We start from the raw sequence: 24,128 nt of genomic DNA, 5'->3' as shown, positions 1-24,128 counted from the left end.
CTACAGGGTGCTGGAGGGTTCATGGGAGTTTGCCCAACCAGTCCACATGTGCTTTGTGGATTTGGAGAAGGCATTCGACTGTGTCCCTCGCGGCGGGCTGTGGAGGGTGCTCCGGGAGTATGGGGTCCGGGGTCCTTTGCTAAGGGCTGTCCGGTCCCTGTACGACCGAAGCAGGAGCTTGGTTCGCATTGCCGGCAGTAAGTCAGACTTCTTCCCGGTGCATGTTGGACTCCGGCAGGGCTGCCCTTTGTCGCCGGTTCTGTTCATAATTTTTATGGACAGAATTTCTAGGCGCAGCCAGGGGCCGGAGGGTGTCAGGTTGGGTGACAACACGATTTCATCTCTGCTCTTTGCGGATGATGTTGTCGTGTTGGCCTCATCAAATCAGGACCTTGAGCATGCACTGGGACGGTTTGCAGCTGAGTGTGAAGCGGCTGGGATGAGAATCAGCACCTCCAAATCCGAGGCCATGGTCCTCAGTCGGAAAAGGGTGGCTTGCTCACTTCAGGTTGGTGGACAGTTCCTGCCTCAAGTGGAGGAGTTTAAGTATCTTGGGGTTTTGTTCACGAGTGAGGGAAGGATGGAACGGGAGATTGACAGACGGATCGGTGCAGCTTCTGCAGTAATGCGGTCGATGTACCGGTCTGTCGTGGTGAAGAAAGAGCTGAGCCGCAAGGCGAAGCTCTCGATTTACCGGTCAATCTACGTTCCTACTCTCACCTATGGTCATGAGCTTTGGGTCATGACCGAAAGGACAAGATCCCGGATACAGGCGGCCGAAATGAGCTTTCTCCGTAGGGTGGCTGAGCGATCCCTTAGAGATAGGGTGAGAAGCTCGGTCACTCGGGAGGAGCTCAGAGTAGAGCCGCTGCTCCTCCACATCGAGAGAGGTCAGCTGAGGTGGCTCGGGCATCTGTTTCGGATGCCTCCTGGACGCCTTCCCGGGATGGTGTTCCGGGCACGTCCCACTGGGAGGAGACCCCGGGGAAGACCTAGGTCACGCTGGAGAGACTATGTCTCCCGGCTGGCCTGGGAACGCCTCGGTGTCCCCCCGGAAGAGCTGGAGGAAGTGTCCGGGGAGAGGGAAGTCTGGGCATCTCTGCTTAGACTGCTGCCCCCGCGACCCGGCCCCGGATAAGCGGAGGAAGATGGATGTCACTCTAAAATCACAGCATCTTACATTTATGACATTTTCTAGCAACAAATCACAAAATTATACATCACAACATCAGAAAACATAATCACACCCCATACAATGATTTCATTCAATCACACCACGCTTCACATAACTGCAGCAAAAACATCAATAACAGCATAATAACATCACACAGTGAGAACATCCCAGAAAACCCCCAGCATTCAAGCATCACACAATCACAACAACATATAATCACATTGCAGTATTGCTCATTCACATCATTCTAACATCACACAATCACAGCATCTTTCACTTCTGACATCCCAGAAACAAAAAACGCACAATTCCAAATTCAGACAATTAAGTCACAACATCCCAAATATAACATCACAGATCACACTACAACACAATGGCATCATACCATCACACAATCACACATAGCATCACAAAAAACACAATATCATATAATCACGTCCCAGCATAATGTAAGCAACATTCCAACACCACACAGGTAGTGTCACTACTGTGACATTTAATACTTCATATAATACGGCGTACAATAACATCAAATAATCACATTACCAAGTTGTAACAGTAGTATAGCCTAGATTTTAATACCATGTCAGTATCTGAGGGGAAATCTTTAATGCAAAAAGTACAAAGTTGTAATATCACAGCAAAAAGACCCACACATTTCTAGCAAATCACAGCATCATACAATCAAGTCAAGTAAAATCACCTTTATTATATAGCAATTTATACAATACAGAGTGTTTCAAAGCAGCTTTACAGTCATAACAGGAAAATGATTCAATGATACAAACAAATTCATTTCGGCTGTACAGCAGCTCTACCAAAACTTGACGGTGAAAAAAACCTTGGGAGAAACCAGGCTCAGTCAATGCGCCAGTTCTCCTCTGGCCAACAAACGAACACGGTGTGATTATAATATATGCGACGTGATACAGTACATGTGAAAACCACATGGCAGCATCACAAAGTCAAAGCATTGAATAGTGGACACGTGTCATATCACATAACAGCAGCAATCACACAATTATGGTTGTAACAACAAACTGTAACAACATCAAACTGCTTGTTTGCAACATGCTGGCATCACAAAATCCAACCTTTTCAACATCCCAGCAACAACTAGGATTCCAGTACCACACAATCACAATATGATATCATCGGATCCCTGCATTATGCAAACACAATAACATTTAAACATCAGCATGCAATCACAGCATTATACAATTTTGACATACCAGCAACAGAAAATCAGAACTCTAGTATAAGTCAAATATAATACCCAAAATCACAATTCCCACACAATCATGCTGTATAATCACAGCATTGCAACTTTACACAAATCACAACAGAGCAGTACTCTACTGGGCCAAGTCACAGTAACATGACTTTTCTATAGTGTATATACAGAAGCACAGCTTTGAGCAACCATTAATCAATTCTTTTTTATTTCCAACAGACGAGGCAATGCAGAAGCAAGGAAAGATCAAAGTATTGTACAGCTCCTCTTTCACTTCCTCCCCCTTATCCTCCCCCACCCCGCCTTCATGTGTGATTGTAATTACAGATAGAGGCATTGCATGGCAGTCCTCAAGAAAATAATTAAGTAAACTGACAGAGGGTGGTTGTGGCTTAAAAAAGACAAAAGTTTGAGAAAAAGTTAAGGTTATTGAGGTCACATGGTAGAAAAGAAGAACGGGGACAAACTGGGAGAGGAACGGCAGGTCACTAATTGAGCGCAACAGCCCACTTTATCAACAGCCTTGGTTGCCAGAAGTTGTTCACATTCATGTTCTCCATAGGGATTTACAACAAAAAAAAAGTGCCAAAAAAGGGCGCTTGAACCAAACCAACCAGCTTTGAGAATGAATCATAACATTACAAATAAAAAAATTATTAAAAAATCTATGGAAAAAAAAAAAAAAAAATGTAAATGGAGGAAACTGAAACACCATGAACTGATGGTAATAAGAATAAAATATTATGATATAATATAAAACTATTAACTTGATAATAAGTATAATGATCAATAATCTTATAATGTCAAGTCAAGCCACCTTAATTATATAGCGCTTTATACAAAGCAGATTGTTGCAGAATTCAAAAAAAGCTCTAAAAAGACAATAGTAAAAATAGTCATATTCAGTTGAAATCAGTTCAGCGTTGATTCGTTTTGATTCAATAACTGTGTAAAGTACATTAATTATGAAATGAGTTCAACTCAGCAAGAAACCAGGCTGATCGGGGGGGCCAGTCCTCCTCTGACCAACGAACGAAGATGGTGTGATTATGATTCAGGCAGCATCAGAAGTCAGATTGTGGATCGTTAGCATTCAAAATATTTCAGTTCCTTCTTCTGTATAATGATCTTAAAATATTTATAATAATCGTCAGATATTTTAAGATGCAAAATGTCCACAAAGAAATATCTAAGTGAGAGTATAAGGAGACTTGATTACGCCATTTGAACTGCTTCATGGGAGTGCGAAATCACTGCTAAGCTCTTTCCGGCAATTTCTGTTTCCATAGTAACACTGAGTTCTCTGATTGGTGGATCTTCATGGGTAGTATGGTTGTTCACTAGTAATTGGGCTGTTGATTTATTTATTTATTTGTGTTTAAAATTAAGCTGAAATCACATTGTCTGTCTTGAAAAGCTTATACATTATCATTCAAAACTATTTCTCTATGGAGAAAATAAATGGAGCCTTACTGTTGCGCTCTATTGAGGGAGGGTAAAAGGATAAAGTACTGTGATTTCCTTGCCATGACAACAATGTGATGAATACAAATACACAGCTGGGGTTGGGGGGATGACATCAGAATCTGTCGATTACTCTTAATGGAGACCTTAAAACTAGTTATCAAGAATTCTACACCTTATCACAATAATTCTTATCATTTTGTTCGGAGTACAAAGCAGATATGTGCATATATATGCATATATACAGTATGTAAAGATATGTGCAGGTATATGCATGACCACCCTAAAAATAGCCTAAATTTTTCAGTGGCATAGTGCAAATCCACAGGATTTTTATTTATTTTCTTAATATTTCTCTTGTGGCCTATAAGTAGTGAAAAATATTTCATGTTAAACAAGTTGTTTTTGAAATGAGGAGTAAGCTAATCTAACTAAACTTTTATTTTCCTCGCAGTGCGTTGGTAATGGGGTGATGAGCTATAAAATTTGGGATTGAATTGTAATATTAATTTAATATTAATTTAATAATAAAAGTAGTAGCAATGATAATAATAATTTAATACACTAATTGAAAATGCCAAATCCTCTTCATGAAGTCGATAGCTGATGCTTTTGACGATATCTCTGGGTATCGTCAATACACGATTTCATCGTCTATTGGTGTAACCTGGCACGGGTGTTATCGTGGCGCATTCCAACAAGCGGGACCCCCTCCCCTCCCCATGTGCCCGTCCGCTGCGCCACTGACACTTTTGTCATACATCGCATGCAGATGGCAGGCTGATTAATCGACAAAGATCTTTCTGAATAGCATGCTAGACTACACTCTCTCACAATTTATCAACATGGGATCCTCCTTTCAGGAAGCAAAGTCAATTGAAAGTTAATTTCAATACACTTGATTAATGTTTTTTGGAACATAGTCTCTCCTAATCGTTCTATTGTCTCATCAGAAGGCCACAGACCATTGCTCTGCATAGGAAAATAGTTCTCATAAGCCACAAGCTGAAAAAATATATTGACAAAAAACTGTTTCCAAGAACTTTCCTGACTCTGTGCAAAATCTGCAATCAGGCGCAGATCATCTTTGAGATGTTTCATAAACATCAGGGTTGCATTAATCCTACATTGCTTTTATGGCCTTTTAAAAGCTTCTGGCATTTAACTGGCATAACTTTATGTAAGCAGTTTATGATGGTAATGCTAGTTCCTAATTCAATAGCAAAATACTTAAATTTCTGAATGCAAAAACAAAAAACAAGAAAAGCACAGTAATTGTAAAAAAGAGTATTTCAGAATACAAAAAGTGCCATTATATGCAAATGGAAACCAAAGCATTTGAGGTAATACTGCTCAAAAATACATCTGCCTGTGATGAATGTGCATTTTAAAAGCAAAATTCCAACATATTATTATTTGCATGATGCATACATAGGGGTTGGACAGTGAACTGAAACACTCAATCAATATATTGTTGGAGGATTCACGCCTGGTGGCCAATCTTCACTGATTTTACATTACATCAGTATGAACAGAGAGTGGAGGTTGAATTAACAGAGCAATAACACAGCGGTACATAAAATCCACACAACATAATGGGAGACATTTCAGAGTTTAAAAGAGGACAAATTGTTGGTGGCTCGCTGGCTCATCTGTGACCAGTACAGCAAGTCTTTGTGGTGTATCGAGAGCTATGGTATCCAGGGTAATGTTGGCATACAACCGCGTAGGATGAAACACATCCAACAGCTGTCTGCAAGGGATGTCCAGGTACTAACCCGGATTGTATCCAAAAAACATAAAGCCACAGCTGCCCAACTCACTGCAGAATTAAATGTGCACCTCAACTCTCCTGTTTCCACCAAGACTGTTCATCGGAAGCTCTGCAGAGTCAATATTCATGGTTGGGCTGTAAACTGTTCAAAAGTAGGGCCAATGCAAAATGTCAGTTTCATTGGTGCCAACAGTGCAAATCTTGGGCTGTGGACAATGTGAAACAACGAGTCCACCTTCCTTGTCTGTCCCAAATCCATGGGAGTTATAGTGTGGAAAAGCCCCAAAGAGGCTTAACACCCGGACTGTTGCCTGCCAAGAGTGAATAACGGGGGGGGGGGATCAGTGATGTTTGGGCTGCAATATCACGGCATTCCCTACTGTGCTTGATGGGCGCATCACTGCCGAGGACTACCGAACCATTCTGGAGGACCATGTGCACCCAATGGTTCAGGTACTGAACTTCATGATAATGCACCAAAACATACAGCAAGACTTGTGGCAGAATGGTTTGATGAACATGAAAGTGAAGTATCCCACGGCCTGGACAGTAGAGGTCTACACGGAGCACCCAAGACCCGTGACCCGTTCGGGTTCGGGTCTATGTTTTAAATGGTCAGCCGGGTCCAAGTTGGGTCCCAATCTATTACTTCGGGTCCCAGGTCTGTTTAACATTGTGTGTAATACACAAGTTGATCGGACTCGGAGAACACCCGGCCGTGATCAGTGTCAGTCAGCACTGCTTGTGTGTTTTTTGTAAGCAGCCATATCACCCTGTAGCTCAAGACTGGTTGCCCACTGAAGCTAAGCAGGGCTGAGCCTGGTTAGTACCTGGACGGGAGACCTCCTGAGAAAAACCAGGTTGCTGCTGGAAGAGGTGTTAGTGAGGCCAGCAGGGGGTGCTCACCCTGTTGTCTGTGTGGGTCCTAATGCCCCAGTGTAGTGACGGGGACACTATACTGCCAAAAGAGCACCGTCCTTCGGATGAGACGTTAAACCGAGGTCCTGACTTCTCTGTGGTCATTAAAAATCCCAGGATGTCCTTCGAAAAAGATTAGGGGTGTAACCCCGGCATCCTGGCCAAATTTGCCCCTTGGCCCCTGTCCATCATGGCCTCCTAATCATCCCCATATACTGATTGGCTTCATCACTGTCTCCTCTCCACCAGTAAGCTGGTGTGTGGTGGGCGTTCTGGCGCAATATGGCTGCCGTCGCATCATCCAAGTGGATGCTGCACATTGGTGGTGGTTGAGGAGATTCCCCCATCTATGTAAAGCGCTTTGAGGTCTCAGAAAAAGCGCTATATAAATGTAACGAATTATTATTATTTTTTATTATTTTTGTAACTTGCAACTTGTAAAATTAGGATAAGAAAAGTGTGAGCCGGGAAATAAGGTTAAAAAACACACACAAATTGCACTAAAAAGCTCTTCAGGTTGCTCCAGGTAGCTAACACGAATGTGCAGTCTCAAGCGCGTCATGTTTCAATGGCAACCAGAGCTTCTGCAGTGACACAATAGCTGTGTCCGAAACCACTCCCTATCCACTATATAGTGCACAATAATAAAATATATTATTTAGGCATTAACTCAATTGAATGTGTTTTACTAATAGCCAGTTGTTTTAATAATTTGTGGCATTGTTGTCAACTCATAAAACTGTAAGGAAGAGATGATAATTTGGAAGATGATTTAAAAAATATTTGTTAATCAATCAAATCAATCGTTAATTAATGACTTTTGACGACAGGCTCTTTTACTTTTCTTATTTACTTATTCCGCCAAGCCGCGCTTTACACTTTGTCCCATTTTTATAATAATATGAATGAACCATCTTGTTTAATCTTAAAGTTTTGGTGGTCAGACTCGGCGCAGAGAGCACAGAGATGATAGCAAATAAATAATGCTAACATCAGCGGCCATGGCACTGAACGAGCAATCGTTATTATAGTTCAAAAGTGCAAACAGTCAAAGTTATTATATGAGTTAACTCGAGTCAAAATGCAAATCTGCAAAGTCACATTTGTCATCCGTCACCGTGACATCAAGTGGACTTTTGAAGCTGAAATAATGAGTGGATTGAGCTTGGAATACAGAGAGAAATAACATCAGTCGGGTCTGTGTCTTCCCGCCGGGTTCGGGTCCAGCTTTCAAATAATAAATGGGTCCAGGTCTGGTCCGGGTATGGCATTTCTCGGATCTGCACGGGTCCGGGTTCAGCTTTTGAAATAAAAGTGGGGTCCGGGTAGGTTCTGTGTAGCACATTACGGGTCCCTTCGGGTTTGGGTACAAATGTTTGGAACCGTGTAGACATCTACTGCACAGTCACCAGATCTAAATATTTTTGAGCCACTTTGTGGTATTTTGGAGGAGCAAGTCAGAAAACATTTTCCTCCACCAGCATCACATAGTGACCTGGCCGCCGTTCTTGAAGAGGAACGGCTCAAAATCCCTCTGGCCATTGTAAAGGACTTGCTGTATTGGCTGCAAAAGGAGGCCCTACACCATACTAATTCATTACTGTGGTCTAAAACATTGTGGTGTTTTTAGTTTTATTGTCCAATCTCTGTACTGTACTCTGTACCAATCTCTCTACTCTGTAGTCTTTGAAAACCTATAAGGTAATGCTCTTTCATTCTTTTCAAGCAGGCATCTGGTGTTTTGCTATTGACGTTCAAATTTGAGATAAATTGAAAAAAATAAAATTAAAACAAAGGTGCTACAGAAAAATAAATTAATTGTACTTTTTAAAAATAAATTGCTCTTTCAAAATGATCCTAATATACAAGTATTTTATAACCAACTTTTACTGTATATGCAACTTTGTGTTGCACTTTTGCTACCATGCTGCCCTTCTTTTAAACAGCTTCCTTTCCTTTTTTGGATCCAAAATCTACCATTTTAATCCAGTGTTTTTGACAGGCTCTAGAACATTCAACAATTTCACTCACGCTGTTAGGTTTGGACACTCATCCACTACTGGATTCCACAAGAAGGCTTATCTGACCCATCTACCAACTCGGTTTTCAATTAAATTACATTTAGTATTATATAAAATCTATTTAGCGAGTTTCCTGGGAAACAAACTTATGACCTTGGCCCTATGAACTTGGCAAGTGCCATGATCTATAGTCAAACTACAGAAACTCCAGCACTTCTTTAATAAAGAAAATTGACCCATCCAGCTGTGCCTAGCTGACTCACCGTCCATTCTCCAGCTTAATTAACTGTTAATGAGTTTAAGGTAATGACTTACCAGGCTCCCAGGCCAAGCAGAGGAAGACGCCACGTCAATCCCAGGCTGAACTTAGCTCGATGTTTCTTTCTGCAACAACTTGTTGTTCCTTATGACAGATTTAGGTCCTGTTAGACTCCACCCAAAGTTCATTCACGGGTTGCCGGATGCATATTGCACTCAAAACTGTGAATCACATTTGATAACCACAAGCTCCAATTAGATTTCCACACTGCAATATCCAGTAGTTGAAGTGCACAGTCCACCTGGAAACAACATTTCCAAAGGTTGATATTATGATAAAATTAGCAAAGTCTTTGAAAAACATTCAGCGTTTGGCTTGAGGCAAAGTCGATATTCACAAACAGAACTGCATATTCTAGTTTATTTCCCTGTAATGGTAATCAGTACTAATTAGTGTTGGACAGACACAAATTCTGACCACAAAAACCACACACATTGCTATACTGCAGAATTCCAAAGACAGCAGTTGTCTATTCGCTCTCTTTCTCTATCACTTTTTCTTTTTCACCAGCTGATTGGGTAAAGCTTGTTATCTGCAGCTGCCATTGTGAATCTCCCTCAGTGACTTGGCACCGCGAGTATTAACTGTCTGAATCTATCTCATCTCATAGATTCTTCACACAGAGAGGTGTGCAGTACACACCGTCTCTTAGCCAGATTAACTCCCAGTCATCAATCCTGTCCTGTCACAGAAGACCAGGTGAGGTCTGACTCTGATCTGACAATTCAGAGCATATGATGAGGTGAGACGAATAGCACTACAGTTTCAAACTGAGACTTGATCTCACATTGTGTAATTTTGCTGTTATGTCAGAGAACTGTTTGATGAATCACACTAGGACTAAATGTAAATAAAGGGAGAATAGGGAAAGGGAAAATAGTTAATTAAACATATTTGGCATGTCTTCACACAATATTAAGTTGGAAACTGGGACTGCCATTAAAACTAGCTAAAAAAAAAAAAAAATACAAAAATGGCTCAATTTTCAACAGTAAAAATGACACAAATAATAAAAAATATATATATATTTTCTAAAAGATAATTAAAGTTATAAGTACTAATGAAAGTACTTATAGTTTCTGAGATTATAGTTTCTCCCTTACAAAGTACAAAATACTACCTTTTCCACCAGGTAATTCATATGCGGCAACACTGGGTCCAAAGCAATTCACAGTCAAGGAGCATTTCACAGTTCTTCCTATCCTGGGTTGCACCACCCCACGCAACATCTCTGATCTAATAAATCACTGTGTCATGGCGACTGATAGGGCAGTCGAGTGGGACGAAATAGGAACTGCTTTGAGAGGGTATATCTACAAAGAAAAAGAGGGAAGATTCATATTTTATATTCCAGTGCAGGCTCATTTATGGTGATGAGCTACTAAGGCTCCTGATGTAGATGTCATAAACATAAATTTCACATACTAATAATCAAAATATCTGTTGCTTTAGCGTTACTTCATGACTCACGACAAACATTTATAACATGCATCAAACTAGAGGGTTCTCAGAACCAGACAGTTCATGAATGCATTAAAGTGTTTTTAGTTTAAGAACTCCATTTGAGGATCCATTTCTGTCTTGTATCAACGGTTCAGGCTGATGGTGGTGTAATGGTGTGGGGGATATTTCCTTGGCACACTTTGGACCCCTTAGTACCAATTGTGCATCGTTTAAACACCACAGCCTACCTGAGAATTGTTGCTGACCATGTCCATCCCTTTATGACCACAGTCTACCCATTTTCTGATGGCTACCACCAGCAGAATAACACGCCATGTCACAAAGCTCAAAACATCTCAAACTGGTTTCTTTAGCATGACGATGAGTTCACTAGACTCAAATGGCCTCCAAAGGCACCAGATCTCAATAGAGCACTTTTGGCATGTGGTGGAATGGGAGATTCGCATCATGGATGTGCAACCGACAAATCTGCAGCAAATGCATGATACTATCATGTCAATATTGACCGAAATCTCTGAAGAATGTTTCCAGCACCTTGTTGAATCTATGCCAAAAAGGCAGTTCTGAAGACAAAAAGAGGTCAAAACCGGTACTAGCAAGTGGTTGGTGATGTTCTAATGTTTTACATGTTCCCAAATGTTCTAATGAAACCCATAGTAATAGAGGAAACAACTCTTAATGAGAGCCATTGTCTCCTGCTGGGTCTTCAATTGACTGAGAGGGTCTTATTCTGGTCTCACAATTTTTGATGATGTTAATCTTCTTGCAAATAAAAGTTCACAGTGGAGTCCCTGTGATGAGTCACCATGTATTCCAATTTGCTGTTATCACATGAATTTATTCAAGCGATAAGTGCTTATGGCTCAGAATGTTTGTTTAACCCCTGCAGTGCAGTGTTTTTCTTTTTCTTTAACTATCTTCCTCCCTCCAAAAACTGCTATATCTAGACCTGTTGTATCATGTTACGCCTCATAGCTCAAAAGGGACGCAACAAAATAGGGACACACGAGAAAGCTGAACTTTTAAAGCAAAATGTTATTAATAAAAGGAAAACTATACAAAATCTGTGTAATGTAGCAGTCAGACATCAGTAGTGTAATGCTAGATGAATGCATGGGAATGTAATGTGATGTAGCATTGTGATGCATGAAAAAAGAAACACAACCAAACAAATAACAAAGTTAAAAAAATCAAATAGGTCGCCCGCATCTGCTATCTGTCTTGCTTCTTTTAAAGGCCCAAAGGGAAGTAAGCAACAGGTGTCACTCATGCAATCATTTGGGAAGGCAGAATAATCCAGCCAGCGCTGGGGAAAACCCCATTAAACACATGGGTCGTCACATATCACGAGATTGCTTTGTGTCTTAAAAGCGCACCCTTTGTGTGACGACACAGTCCACCTCCAATTAGAGTGCAATTTAGGCCACTTAAGGAGAAAATCCGTTGGTTAAAATCGAAGAGATTTTGATCGTGAATCCTGGGCAAATGCATTGCTGCCCACATCACAGAATGAACAGATGTATGCAAGCCTGGAAAGATGGATCAATACAGCACAAAAGACATTGCTGAAGCATGATGTGTGAATGTGTGTGCATTTAAGAAAGAGAGGGGTTGGGGAAGTGTAGAGAGAGTGGGGGAAGGCAGGCTTTTGATGGGTGGGGTCCACTGGAAATTGGAAGCAGTTGGCCTTGGAGTTTCTGAAAATCCCAGATTATCCACCAAGCATAAATTCATTCAACTCACCATAAGAAGACTCGTATACTAGCTATCACAGTTGCTCATTGGAAGGAAGAACACTCGAGGAGTGTAACTGCATTGATTTTAAATTCTGAAGGCAAAAAAACATGCAACATGCTGTATGTTTCCCGTAAGGAACTGAACCTCATCAATATGAAATGTCTCTGGATGAAGGCAAAAATGGGGAAAACCGGCTAGATGAAGCTTTTCTGGAAATGTTTAATCTTTATGAAAGACTTAGGAAATTATTTAAATACAATTTTTAATGCTATGAAAAACATTCATCACATATGAGTGGTCTGTTGGACTAGTTTTCCCAGTTCATTTTGGTGCCCTAGGCAAGATCACAGCAAATGCTGTGAATGCACACAAACTCATCTCTGAATGTGCTCAGAGTTTGGGTTGCTTATAACGTGCATTATAAAACGGATAGTTCCGGTCCTTGATTCTGATTGGTTGAGCCGCGTTCGAAGCCGTTGTAAATTACTCAACAAACATACACCTGTGACCACAACTGCCGTTTGTGATTCTTTGTTGCTGCATGTGTTGCTTGGCAACCTCTTTGTAAATGTGTTATATTATAATGTTATATTTTTTGTTGCTGGTGTTTATTTTATGAATAAAATAAATATTACAATGAATATTTTATGGAGTAACCATTTTATAAAAAGAACCAGTTTATAAAACTCCGCTCCACGTCTTGCCTAACAACGCCCCTTAGCTGTTCTAAATTCACTGTAAATCACGGCTTTGCAGGGCTTATTGCTTTATTTGGGAATGTACCCCAACCATTTTTAATGAGAAACGTTTATAAACCTGTTGCCAACCAAGGAGAATCTTTTAAGGGCTCCCTGCAGTTTTAAAAATTTTCTAATTTTCCTCAAATTGTGCAGCACAACAAATCACCTTTAAAGGGATAGAATAAAAAAATAAAATTCTGTAACCATTTACTCACCCTCATGTCACTCTGAACCTGAATAGCTTTCTCTTTTCTGTGGAACACAAAAGAAGATATTTTGAAGAATGTAACTGGAACATTTGACTTCTACTTTGACTTGAAAAAAAAAAAGTCCTAACAATTTACACTTCAGCATGTTATAAAGGGATTGTGGTCCTTTTACAGAAGCTGCCGCTAATGTTTTTAGCATCCTTAGCCTAGGGCTGAGCTTTCACAATTTCCCCTCAGTTTATAGCTCCATTTCTGGAGGCAATAACTGTGGCATTGCAGTGTTAATTCACTGGCAGTAAATTCAGTGACAGCAGTAAATGGTTCAGCGCCTCTGTACAGCACCAGGTATGTGTGCGGACACAAGGAGATTAAAATCCATCTAAAATACTACTAGCACATTCATACCACTCTAAGACATAACAATGGATGTAATATAAGAGGTTGCCCAGGGTGTAATTTCAAGCTTGTTTCCCATAATTCCACACTGGTTATCATTTTACAGCTTGTTTGAACTTTGGAGGCTACAACTAAACCTTGAGCTTATTATTTGGCATGACATTTACGAAAGTACAGCATGGAATTATTGTGCCACAGAGACAAGAAATGGAGATTTGATATCAATATAAATTCAAGACTTTCTATAAAACATTTCCAGAAAAATACTCTCCACAAGTACACCAACGCAGGTACAAATGCTTGGCCAGTGCATTACTAATGATTAGACCCGTTGAACATACTTAAAGTAATGATAAAATGGAAGTAAAGACAGATCTTTTCTTCCATATTGTGATGTACATCTGATCCGAGTGTAATGTATCATTGGGATTTGGTTCACTTCTATGCATCAGTTGTTGATTGGTTTTTGAGATGTGGACACTTAAATAAAAATGGTGCAAGGGCGGGTTTAAGGGTGTGTTCACACTTGTAGTGCGGTTTTCTTGATTCGTTTGGTCCAGACCAAAAAGAAAAAACATAGTCCTGGTCTGCTAGTGTTCAGATTTGCATTTTTATTTATCACCGAACCTAAAGGTACCAAACCTAAAGGCATATGGATACGTTCACAACCTGATTGATTGGCTTTTATGACGTATTGCCTATTTTGAGACGGAACTTACTGAACATCCAAAACAATGCTGTTTGCTGGGATAAATTCACTAGCCTACATATGATGGTATTTTGATCAACTGAGAACTTGTGAAGAGTTTATAAAATGTGAGCATTCTGTCATTTTAGGGTCTCATCTTCCTGTCTTTGGTTCGTTTACATGTCTTCACACTTGGCATGTTTGGTTCAATTAAAACGAACCCTGGTGCAATTGCTCTGTTATTGAGGTTAATTTGAACATGTGTGAACGCTGCCATCCGAACCCTGGTGCTCACCAAACAAGTGGACCGAGACCGCTGAAAAGATTGGTCTCGCTACGCTTCCAAGCGAACTCTGGTGCGGTTCGAATGATATACTGTATGAATGCAACACGAACCAAATACCTGTAAACGAACCAGAAACAGGAAGATGAGAGCCTAAAAAGGACAGAATGCTCAAGCATACTTGTTTTTTCGCTTCATAGTCACGAGACCACCACGCAGCAGATCTTCATTTTTGTGTGTGACAGATTCCTGCCGCTGTTGTGACTCCCTTTACACATTTTATAAGCTCTTCACGAGTTCTCAGCTGGTCAATCTACCATCATATGCAGGCTACGCACACACAACGAGTGCATTTATCCCAGCACACAGCATTGTTTTGGATGTTCGGTAAGTTCCGTCTCAAAATAGGCAATACGTCATTAAAGCCAAACATTTAGGTTGTGAATATATCCCTGTGCCTTTAGGTTCGGTGATAAAAAAAATGCCAATCTAAATGCTAATCAGACCAGGAATAAATGTTTTTGTTTTTTGGTCCAGACCAACTGAACCAAGTGAACGAACTACAAGTGTGAACACACCCCAAGTGAACTGAATAATTTGAGAAGTCCTGCAAATGTCACCAGAAAGAAGTCTGACGATTTCATTGGAAGGTCCAGTTATGGCATTTAGATTAAAGTAATGCACTAATTAATCACAAAAATATCTATAATATAAATTAGAAAATCCATTTAGAAAATAGAGAATTTTCATTTAATGCCAACTTTAACTTGCCAACAAACCTCAATACTCAAGGGGGTGATAGAGTTTCCTTCCAAAGCCAATACAACTTTTGTAAAACCAATGTATATCATTATTCAGGTATCTATAGCTAGAAATATGTTGTAATAATTTTAACTAACCTCAACTAACCAATTTACTCAGCAAGATTTATTAGAGTATGTTTTACAAAAAAAAAAAACTATTTCAGTCTTTCTACTTCTAAATGTCATGTGTAATTCAATGTTTTACTTACAATGTGTACTTTTTTTTTTTAAATTGAGCAGTTACTGAGTGAAATTTGTTTCAAAGTTAATCAGACACCAAACTAGTACAGTGTAGTTGACCTGAAAGAAAAAAAATATTAAAAAATTAAACTGTCAACAGAAATTAGATCACATTAATGTCCACTAATGCACCATTGCAGACTCAGAACTCAATGTCAAATCTCAACTGTTGAATTCTGACACATTTCAGAAACATAATGAGCTAAAGAGAAAGACATTAGGATTCTTTCCATCTCTTCTTTGTCCTATTCATTTCTGGTTTCATCATATTCACCTCTAACTACTCTGCTGTGTTTTTATTCCCATTTTCGTTATTGGCTTTCTATTTCTCTCTAGAGGATGGGAGGAGAGTATTTGTCAGTGTCAGACAAGCTCCACTGAGTTCTGGAGTGGACAGACCTTAAACTGAACTCAAATTTAGAAACCAGAACGTATTCAAGCACACGCCTGACCCTCCCTCACATACACCCAAGAGCTCACACTCCACACACACACACACACACACATACCACAGTAACAGACAAGAAAGAAAATCCAACGATGAGATGCCAAACAAACATTAATTCACTTGAGTGGGTCAAATTATCCTGTACATGTGAGTTTGAGATCACTCAATATGTGAGGATTAGTTCTTACTTCATCTTATTAATTTATCCACCATCCCACATCAGCCCACCTTCCCTCAACATTACCGCCTGAAAATGAAATTATGTTTCATTTAACGTTCTTGTATGAAGTAATTTAACTGTCACAATGAGAAAACATTGACAAAGACAGGTTCATCTCTCAAAACAATGATTCCCACTGGAGACCTCCCACAAAACTGTAAAGCTGGTTCTATTGTGATGAAATCAATTTAGTTTACATGTGCTAATTTCCATTTTATGTGTTTATTTGGTAAAGTACATTACCTTCCATTGTGTTTTGCTAACATTTCTTATAAAATTCTTTATGACAAAGTTTATTCAGTATATACTGGATGTACCTTCTTCCATCTTTAAAATAATTTTCCAGTTTCAATATAAATTAAGCTCTACTGCATTTGTGCCATTATTTAGCAAGGACACATTAAGCTGATCAAAAGACTGTGAAAAAGACTTGTACATGTTACTTTTTAATTTGATGAATGTCTTAGTCATCAAAGGATCCTGAAAAGAATGCATAAGCAGATATGAATGCTTAGCTAATGTATTGCAAGCGAGCAGTGAAAATGATCAGTTATGTAGTTGGCCTGAAAGTGAAAATTGACAGTATAGGAATTACTCACTATAGAATAAAATTAACACTCACTATAGAGCCTTTTGAAACAACATATGTTTGACATATGTTGAAACAACAGCATGTGTGACACTGAGAGTGTATAGCTAGAAGCATCTGCATTCACACATTTTGCATTACAGATTAATTCTTGTGGGTGGAGTACAACATAGTTTGAACATGGTTACATCACTAACTTGTATAATGCATATTGAAATCTTATGTACTTTAAAAACGGTGTGTATTTTCACATTTTATCTCCATATAGACTTCAATTTATTGTAAACAAACCTAGGGATTTATTTTACAATCCTGTGGTGATCAGCAGCATATCACTGATGAAATCAATGGAGCTGGACTGAATCTGGACCAATCCAACAGGCATCTTACTGACATTTTGAAACTACGGTCCACATATGCTGTGCAGTTTGACACCACTAAATGGGGATGTGATGTGAGCTGGCAAGACATGGAGCATGTGTGACAACCCTGGTTCCATCCGCACGCAAGGCACACTGAGAGAGCTATCGGGAATCCTCACATTTCTCCATGCGATACTCGTGTCATCTTGACATGACCAAATCTAAGATGGCAGATTTGTCTCGATGAGACTGCTAATGTCAGAGACACGTGTCCTGGCAGCGCTTTGCTTATAATGTGTTACTTTAGCAGGATCTTTCCCGGAATTTAAGTAGAGTTGGCACTTTCCTTGAATGGAGTTCAGAATAGGGCCTGAAGCAAGAAATTAAGTAATCTTTCTTTATAATCAAAAGTTCATGAAATTTCATCAGAAAATTTTGATTGTGGTAGGAGAATTTTAGAATAACACGAGTTATTTAACAACAACTGCAGCTCTTTCCGTGCGTCATAAGTCATTACGCCATTTCTACGTCATTGCACATGCGCAGTCCTTTCCAGTTTCGTTTTTTAATCCGATCAAGTGTTTACATGTTCTCTCGAGCGGATTAGAAAAAGAATAAACCACACCTTTAAATCCGATCGAAATTTCATTCGGATCGAGCTCAATCGTATTGATGAAGGTGTTTACATGAAGGCTTTTCAGCTTGACTGAGCCGTCAATCCAATTACTAATGGATTATTTGGTATAAACGTAGCCACGGATCCATATTGGCGGAAGTGAGAGACTGTAAGTTTTGAATGCTTATATCTTTTAAATCTGAGTTTTGTCATTATTTGCAGCACACTAGCTTATAGATAACAGTAAGGATAACATATTCATTTAGAATTTTAAGTGAAGAATTTCTGTGCTATAGTGGACCAAAATCTCCAGTTTATCATAACTAATAGTTTCCACCATTAAAAAATACAAGAAAAAGTACACCAAAGCGTAACATATTCATCAATTATTTTTGTAGTTTTATAGCATTACTTATTTCTCCATTCCACTAACAAGTTACCATTCATTTTGAGGTTTATAATAAGCTACACCTTCACTTTTAATTGAGGTGGTAATTTATAATGTGGCATTTCGCCCATGTTTGTGTGCAATGTAAGAGTGAGCTTTAATTTGTCTGTAATCCGTAGATGAAACTGGGCCAGGTATACAGGGAAAAGCAAAAGGAAAGCCTCAGCACTTTGAAAGTTTAATGTTCTTTTTCTGCAATACTGACAAGAATCAAGACTCAATCTCTGTAGTATTCTAAAACTAGAATCTACCAGTTTCCTATATGTACTTTTGAAACTGTACCAAAATCCAGAAGATATTCACGTCTTTATACGCCATTATGTAGGGCCATAAATGCGAACACTTAAAATTGTAACATAGCAGCAATTAGAAACCACGATTTATTTCAGGTCTGTGTATCCTTTTAACAGAACACAAATATGACCACAGTATATACAGTAAAATCAACAGCACTCATATTATACTCATGCATTTATACCTCATAAACCCTTGATGTTTTGCTGCTACAGTGCAAAAGATTGTGATTGTAAGTTTGGCAAAACATCAATGGCTTTTAGCCGAAGGTTTCCTCCTTCCAAAATGTTAAGTCTGCGATACTGATCTTTTATTATTCAATACGACATATCTCACAAGTGAGCCAGGTTAAGGAATCAATTTGTTTAAGGGTTCAGGACAGAATTTGATTTTCAATCTCAAGGGTGCACCACCTTATTCTCTAACAGGGCCCTCTTCCTATTACCCAGAATGCATCAGCATATCATTACAGTCCCTGTCAGGAGAGAGGAGGGTCAGAGTCGTTCTGTAACCATGGTGACTGTGATTTTAACTCCAACATTGTCTGGATTTAATCATCAAACAGCCACATAAAGGTTGGAAATACACAGTATGTGCTGTTACTTGTGAAATACGTGCCTTGCATGTTCAGCCTATTTAATATAGCATGGATATCACAGATGCCAATGTTAAGGGAACATGCATCAACCCAGCACTCAAGGGGATTTTTGTTACCTGAGGGTCAATGTCTCAAGGTGACTTGTGTCAGCACCTGCCCTGTATGGATTCACACACCATTAAGCAGCGTTCTTCAGTGTGACTGCCAGGTCCAGGGTCCTACGTGTGATCGAACAAGGTTGCAAAAGGTTATGAGACATTCCAAAGCTCTTCTTAGTCTCAAAACAGCACTGTGATCTCTACTTCTTAGAGATCATTAGATATTATAACATCCATTTAAACAATCCTAATCAACAACAGGATCAGCATGCAACGTTTCACTCAAAGCCTTCGATCTCTTTGAATCTCTGACTCTGAATCAAATTTTGAAGTAAAATTATATATATATATATATATATATATATATATATATATATATATATATATATATATATAAGCACACACACATTATACAATTTATTTCCAGACCTTTAATTTGATTGGCCAATTGATGCTCCAAGTGTGCAATAGCAACAGTAATATTGTAAAACATTATTACAATTTAAAATGACTGTTTTCTATTTTATTATATTTTAATCAAATATATTTCTTATTATTATCAATGTTGAAAACAGCAGTAGCAACCATTATAAACCATTATACCTTTTTTTTGGGGGGGGGGGGGGGGGGGTATTGAATAAATAGGAAGATTAAAATATCATTTTTTGTAGCAATATAAAAAGTCTGATTACTTATTATTCATTTATTATACCCAATAAGTATTTTCGGAAACACAGTAATGTTGCATTTGCCAACATGGTTAACTACTTTAGTTAACATGAACTAAGAATGAACTACTTCAACAGCATTTATTAATCTTAGTTAATGTTAATTTCAACATTTACTAATACATTATTAAAATCAAAGGTTGTATTTGTTAACATTAAATAATGCACTGTGGACTAACATGAACAATCAATGAACAGCTGAATTTTAACATTAACAAAGATTAAGAAATACTGTAACAAATGTATTACTCATTGTTAGTTCATGTTAGTTAATACATTAACTACTGTTAACAAATAAGACTTTATTGTAAAGTGTTACCATATTTTCTTTAAAAAATAGTAGTGTAAATTATAAATTTAGCTCACCATAATCTTAGATATGTGGTTACATTTTTATAATAAACATACTCGGGCAACAGATTGCTCATCACAGATAATTATGAGGCTGCTGTATGCAAAATGCTTTTGACTGTATAGACATTTTAGAGGATCTCCTACCCTCTTAATTGTCCTCTTGAAGTCCATTTCCTAGACTTCATCCATCAAATCGCTTGTCATGAAACATGTCTGGAGTACTGTGGGCCGTTTCGAGACCTTTTAATTCATACCTTGTGGGAATTCTTAATTAGCGTTGTTCCACCATTAATATCCTGAAAATCAATAAATGACAAGCATGACATTAATGTAGCATTAACCAATTTATAGAGATTAACAACACCTCAGTGCATTGTACATTAACACTGACCTTCAGAAGTTCCATATATGCGCTTGAGAAACACACGGACATACAGAAAGGCAAAGACACATTACATCATGCTGTCAATATCCATTCGCATATAAACTGCAATGCACCATGCCAACGCAGGAACATGTGCAAAGTAACATGGGCACACACTGTGCACAGACATAAAAATAACATGACTAACATAACAGCCTTGTAACAGCTGTAACAGCCTTGACACATTGTGATGTGGAAAAGTCACATGTAAAGTCACACATATGTACACAGTACACAGAAAGGGAAGCTTTGACATCCTGACATACTGTATCTCGAAAGGATGTTGACAGCATGCAGTCAGTGTCTCTCTCCTGATACGAACTGAGTGGACTCATTCAGTCAGTCACCCATTGGGGGTCTTGTCAACCCTGTCTGAGACAGGACTCGAGTAAATGCCACTCTTTACTGATGCTGAGGTAAAGAAGGTGATGCAGAGGTGGAAAACGCCTGCCTCCTTTAGATCTGTACTTCTCTGGAGGAAAAGAAACATTTTTATCTTCATGGAAAAAATCTCATGAACTGTACATACTAAGAAAAATCACCTGATTTTTGTGTGGGTTTTATTATGTGCAAATCTTACATTAACATTATTAGTTTTGTAACTGTTTATTGAGTATTATTTAGTTTTAATATTTGCATCTGTACAATAATAATTTTTCAAATTAATGTGAACTAAAAATGACTAAAATAAATGTAAATAGTATATATACAGCACGCACTCTTTACATATTATTTATGTTAATAATTTCATATTATTTAGCATCATTATTTTTGTAAATATTTATTAAGTATTATTTAACATTATTCTTTGCAGCTTTATAATGACTTGAAATTAAAAGCCTCAAAAGCTATTGTATGTGATCACATACAAAACTAAAACGCATAAATATAGCATGCTCCAAGCCTCCCTCATGTGCACATGTGTGATAATATGAGTTCAAATGTAAAATTCATTTTTTTTTTCTATAATGGTGACCGTGAACTCAGGCTGGTGGATGTATCTGGCATAAGTGAAGAAAATATTCACCAGGTCAGTCACAATATATGATTTTCTATAATGTCCAGGCAATTCAATGAACCCTAGCTTGGTTCCAATAGGACCATCAGTTACTTTGAATCTTCTCAATGATTCGAGAAACTATATGGCTTCATGTAATGTGATCCAGGGTGAATCAGTGCATCTCACAGAAGGAAGGCGGGGGAGATGAGTCAAGACGCAAAAGAAGAGATTAATCTTACCAACATATGCACACTCACTCATCTTCAAGCACATTTCACAGCTTGGTATGAGGGCGGGGGTCTCTGCTTTGATGAGATTTTCTTGAAGGAAAGTCATCTCATCAGGCGAAGTTCAAAAAGAGACTCCTTGATGGAGAGACGTTGTGTATACGTTGGAGCCATTTCATATGTGCACGCTCTGGTCTGGGATATACGTGGTGGATACTCTAGGGACCTTTTTTTTCCAGCTGGAGGATAACCTGTTTTTTTGTGGGGCCTTCAACCACTGGATTTATACTTTTTTCTCTTTGGGGGACATTGTTTTTTCATCAGGACTTTGAATTGCCTACCTACCCCAAAGCAGAAAAGGACTGAGACAGGACTGTTGAGTATTATCTTTTTTATTTATATTTTGCTTATTTCTCTTGAACTTTTTCTATATGAACTATTTTGTTTGAGTTTTATACAAAGAGTGAACAGATTTATGTTTGTGTGTGCCTTACAAGTGTCTAAGTTGCCTTTATATTTTCAATACAATGTTGTTTGGCGTCTTAGATGTCCTTGTAATCATGCTGTTTTTGACATGCTGTACGTTTGACAAAGAGTAAAAGGAAACAATAGTCAACTCCCCTTGTGATAATGATTCAAGCCTTTTATGAAGAGTTAAGGTTGTTATAGATGGTCAATCACAAGGGGAGTTGACTATTGTTTCATTTTACTCTTTGTCAAACGTACTACTCAAAAACAGCATGATTGCAAAGACATCAAAGACCCCAAACAACATTGTATTGAAAATATAAAGGCAACTTAGACACTTGTAGACAACAGTCCCATCTCAGTCCTTTTCTGCTTTGGGGTAGGTAGGCAACTCAAAGTCATGATGAAAAAAAACAATGTCCCCAAAAAGAGAAAAAAGTATAAATCCACTGGTTCAAGGCCCCATAAAAATCCTCCAGCTGGAAAAAAAAAAAGTCCCCAGAGTATAGTACAGTACAGCAGCAGGATAAAGAATTATTGGATGAATCTATAATTATCCAAAATGTAATCAAAAAAAAAAAAAAAAAGTGGCTAAAAGGAGTCTTATCCTGGGATACAATTTGAAGACAAGCAATGCCAGAGAGTGTTTGAGATGGGAGTGTAAGTATTTGCTGCCATCTGCTGTTCTGCTTTATCACAAAAGACACACATTCAAACATTCAGTTAAAAAATTATGACGGCAATCTGTTTTTCATGCAGAATCCTTAGAATATCAGAATAAGTCAAGACAAAAATAAAGTTATTATTAGAGACATTAAGAGTACCAATAATAATAATAATAACACAAAATAAATATAAAATAAAATATAAATAATACAAGAATAATTTCAAAGGTTGATTAACCCTCTTCCAATGTGCTCAAATATAAACAATCACTTTTTTTGGTTACTACGTTTATGTAGCAAATATAGATATGGTCAAAACGCTCTATTATAATAAATAAAAGATCAAATCCAAGACAGTCAGTGACCTATCTACGCGGGGAAAGACCGAAATCTTAAAATCTCTAATATTACGTCTAAAAAGCATGTTTAAATCAGGTATAGAATAATATCATGTAACAATACAATTTTTCAGGCTCGTCTTTGAGCATGCGCATTAACGGGCATAAAGCGTGCCAGAAAATAATAATAAAAATGCACAATAATATATTTGTTATCAATTGATCCCTTGATGCTATTTTTTACCACGAAGGTGATACGATCCACATTAGATTCAGTGGAGTAAGTTTCCTTTGGAAAAAACAACCTTAACATCGAGTTGTTATGGATTCTTCAAAGGGGTGCATTTGTGGGCAGGTCTGATCAACTCAAAAGGCCACAGTTTTACTGATAAATACTTATCTGACGAGGGAGATTAACATGTACCGACTTGAAAATCATTTTCCTTCGAAACATTTCAGCTAATAACACGCCGTGACCGTAGGCCTATGTTGTTCTGTGTGTCAGCCGTTTAGAATCAGAACTCGAAATGCAGGCACATTCGTGAATGAATCAGTCTTGCGAGTCGGTTCTTTTCATTCAATCCATAACCATCATAACGGTTTGAATCGGTTTTAACTCAGTCTGATTCTTTTGAACATGTCACTGACTGACAAATGAAGCACTCTTGCGAGGCAGTTCTTTTCAATGAATTGGCCAAAACGGTCTGAATCGGTTCGCAATTCAGTCTGAATCACGCGTCTCAAGTGCTTAATCTGTTGAAGCGGTTTCTAACACATAATTGAGATA

At 38.4% G+C, this 24,128-nt stretch overlaps 1 protein-coding gene across 3 annotated transcripts in view; it reads right to left on the bottom strand.

The window, feature by feature from the left end:
- Nucleotides 1–19,252, bottom strand: part of galnt9 (polypeptide N-acetylgalactosaminyltransferase 9) — a 115,661-nt gene extending 96,409 nt beyond the window's left edge. For 2 of the 3 annotated variants that reach the window (XM_079871687.1, XM_079871688.1), the window contains exon 1: nt 19,156–19,252. The gene's annotated coding sequence lies outside the window, so the exon portion shown is untranslated. Of the gene's footprint in view, nt 1–13,060; nt 13,098–19,155 lie in introns of all 3 variants that reach the window. The other variant, XM_079871686.1, reaches the window with a different exon arrangement.
- Nucleotides 19,253–24,128: the final 4,876 nt, after the last annotated feature.

Source organism: Squalius cephalus (assembly GCF_949319135.1).
Source record: "Squalius cephalus genome assembly, chromosome: 5".
Taxonomy (NCBI): Eukaryota; Metazoa; Chordata; class Actinopteri; order Cypriniformes; family Leuciscidae; genus Squalius; species Squalius cephalus.
This window is presented reverse-complemented; position numbering and strand designations above follow the sequence as displayed.